At 39.8% G+C, this 3,852-nt stretch overlaps 1 protein-coding gene across 2 annotated transcripts in view; it reads right to left on the reverse strand.

Annotated features, from left to right (window-relative positions):
• Positions 1-3,852, reverse strand: part of CADM3 (cell adhesion molecule 3) — a 378,944-nt gene that overhangs the window by 227,305 nt on the left and 147,787 nt on the right. The gene's annotated exons all lie outside the window — the stretch shown is intronic.

Genomic DNA, 3,852 nt, shown 5'->3' on the forward strand with positions numbered 1-3,852 from the left:
ACACACACACACACACACACACACACACACACACACACACACACACACACACACAGCATTATTTTCAATATGGAGCTAAAATCAAGAACATTGGGATATGACCTCAAACAAGCAGGAAACATGTTCAAAACTAACTTTAGAAAGTTTTATTTCTGCAGTAGATATCACAATATACATACCAGATTATTATTTGACTTCAAGAATAGTTGATGCTTGGAAAATATTTTCAATAGAGGTAATGAGTCATCTAACAGTAAGTGATTTTACACATGTTTGGGACAAACATAGATCTAAATCAAAAAGTTACACACAAAAAAAACAACAACAAAAAATCAATAAGGGACAGACTTGATGGTCCACTTAGTCTTTTTCTGCTATAATTTGTCTATGTTTCTTCTTAAAAAACTAACAATTTGTACATAAAATCTATACAATCTATACATAAAAGCCAGGGGTTATCCACAATAGCCATAGCAGGGATAGCCAAACATTGGCCCTTCAGTTGGGGTGAAGCTACAAATTCCATCATGCATATGCCTCTGGAAGTAATGCCTTGCTGTGGCCTTGTGGGATTTGCAGTTTCACCACAATTGGAGGGCCAAGGTTTGGCTACCTATAGTAACCAACCAAATATTCCTTGATGGGTGGATGTCAGTCTGAAGAAGTGGGCTGTTCTAGGCAGGCTGCATCTGCATTATTAACGGACAAAACATCACCATTAACCACAAATACAACCATGAACAACCATTAGTTTGCTGCCATGCAACCAAACTTTATCACAGGGGCCGTACCCAAAATGGGTTCCTGCTCAGCTTACATTTGACCCTAATGACTTCCTTCTAGGACCCAGTAACCCCGTGAGCTGCCATGGCTGCCACACATTCACCTCTTTTTGTCCCGAGAAACCATATGATGCAAAACAAAAGAGGAAAAAAAAGGGGGTGGGAAGTTAGCCTGACACCAGCTCTCCTCCAACTGAAGACCTGCTTGATTCCTCCTCTGTACCATCCCCTGAAGCCCCTTGAATTCCTCTCCAGCCCCACGAACCAGCTAAGTACCACATTCCTATATTTTCTTCCAATGTTTTTAACACTTCTGTTTGCCAACTACTTTAGGTCCATTCTTGTACGCCCTACGCCTGCAATTCCAAATTATTTGATCCGAGTCTCACTTTTAGTTTGCTAAAGCCCTTGTGGATCACAAACAATTGCCCTTTTAAAAAAAATCTTCATTCTTTGTTGCATACAATCACTGCTGATCTCATGCAGCCCCTTTGCAGTCCATTCTTGTCTACACGTAATTTAATTTGTGATGGTAACAACAGTTGAACATGTCTGTGCAATGTGTGTCACCCATGGACACATTCGGGAGAAAGGGACAGAACAGGTGTAACGCTAAAACAGGAAATCAAACCAAAACAAGGTCCTCGAGGGCAGGATAACTGGGTATTTTTCGAATGATAGCTGTGGGATTAAACCACATATTGAAAATGACTACTGAAATTACTTTAACATGTTAAAACTTATATGAGATTTTCGTGATTAGGTTGATTCAGAACTTTGACCAGCATAACAGTTAATATCAAATTAACATAATATAATGTTTTGTGCATTTGGAATGTCTTAGTTTTATTTAATTGTGACCTGTAGTAGTGTCATTGCAGAAGGTCCCCAAACATTCCTTTGCTAGTATTTTGCCCATTATACATGGAAGCGATGCAAGAAACAGACATAATTTCCCATTTTCCAAGTTATATATTAAAAGACCCTTAATTTTTTTTTTTGAGTTTTGAAGTTTTTACTCTCTGTGTACTTCATTATATGATGGTATCTCTTATGTTTGCATGAATGTGCACTGTTGAAATTTAACTGTGGATGTTTCCACAACTCATTTTGTCATACAAAAGTCTGTACATTATGCACTGTTGAAACCTGATAATTGTACTGTACTTACTTTGCAATAAAAAATTAACATGCAAAAAAAAAGAACAGCTACACCACGCTATGAGGATGCTAAATAATGCAGATCCAAGTTAGTTTTTAAAAAAATCTATTTTCGACAGGTTTTATATTTGTTAGACATGGAGGTCCTATTAGTGTCGTAGAATTGTCACTGTTATGTCATTTCTTCTATACTTGCCTCTATAAAATGTCATCTGGTAAAAGTTAAAAAAAAGACCCTTAAACCTGATCGTAAACTTTAACCTAAGACCCATGTAAACCCAAACCCTTTCACTTTTCTGCAGGAAGGTTCCAAAGCCTTTGTAGCTGTAGCTGTTCTATGAATGTATGCTGCATGTTTGACTACACTGGTAAAATTTTACAATCCCTCATATCATTATAAAAATGAGCGGATCCAGAATACACACAGATTGGTTGGTTCCAGATGCCTGAGCACCCGACAGTGGGAAACACTGAGGATTCTGGGTAAGGCCGTTTAAATGGAGTGTGGCAGCCTTTAGCCTTCCTAAATCCCCTTGCAGGGACATCATTAGCATTCAGTGTGCCATGTATTGTGGTTTGATATTAGCTATATGTGTCTGTAATGGGTTTAAAGTCACGAGAAGAGAAAGTCAGCATCAGCATTGAGCCATCTTGCAAACAGTCCATGGATGGGTTAAGTTTATTAGGAAGCACTGAATCATTTTTTTCTGCCTTACGGCTGAATGATGTCTTTTGGTGTCTCTGCTGGAGTGACACCAGTATAGAGATATCATGGCTGCTCCTGAACATCTGTCTTGTTATGTATTCCCAATGACCTTTCTCAGCTGCCTCCTTAGTGAATGTGCCCTCAGTTCAATGACTCTGTTGCTATGCCATCCTTTCCCTGAAAAAGTAAGATTAACATGCATAGCAGTTTGATGGCTTGCTGTGTTTCAAGAGTAAATTAAGTCTTCAGTTTGGTGCCAGGTGCACCATGGGTTGTCTTCCAGGCGCCTATGTCAGTCTTGTATTGTGCATTTTTTTTTCTTCTTCTTGTAAATCCAATGAACACCAGTTCCATCCCTTGCTTCTATACATGTGCTGCTTATGTAATGACCACAGTAACTTGCTGCTTTTAACAAATGTGTAAGGTTGAACCAAAAAAAGACTAAGCAGTTTCAAGAGCTTTAGCAGTTCTCGAAATAACTGGCTGATGGATTTAGAGAGTGATGACCTCAACGACTTAAGAACACTATTGCAGAGGTCTCAAACCATTTGTAACTGATGTTTCTGTTTTTGGGAGATACTGGAGAGCTCAACTACTCTATTTAGTTCCTGGTGTCCAACAGTTGGGTTCTGTAATAATATAAAATATATATATTTTACTCCCAGGTCCAACATTTATGACACCCCACTAACTCCCCCCCTTCCACCCCCTCTAACAGCTTTCTCCTGTCTAAACTGACAAACTGACACGTTGATCAGTGTTGCTACTGACCTGTTGATCAGTATTGCTACTGACCTGTTGATCAGTATTGCTACTGACCTGTTGATCAGTATTGCTACTGACCTGAAGAAGAGAGGTTCACTCTCGAAAGCTTGTCTTTTATATATTTTATTAGTCCGATAAGAAAGGTATATATATTAGGGATGCACCGATACCGATACAATCATCGGTATCGGCGGCGATACCGAGTATTTGCATGAGTGCTCGTACTCGTGCAAATACTCCGATACAAAAAACTAGTACCTGTGCCGCGTCCGCCATCTTCAGGGACCCAAATCCGCCGCACACAGGACCTCCATCGCGTCTTCTATGAAGCAAGATGGCCGCGAACTCCTCCTCCAAGTCCTCAGTCATCTGCTCCATTCTGACCTCTTCTCCCGCTGATTGGCCGATTGGATGATTGACAGGCTTCCTCACCAGTCA

Source organism: Nanorana parkeri, unplaced genomic scaffold (genome assembly GCF_000935625.1).
Source record: "Nanorana parkeri isolate BGI_ZX_2015 unplaced genomic scaffold, ASM93562v1 scaffold202, whole genome shotgun sequence".
Taxonomy (NCBI): domain Eukaryota; kingdom Metazoa; phylum Chordata; class Amphibia; order Anura; family Dicroglossidae; genus Nanorana; species Nanorana parkeri.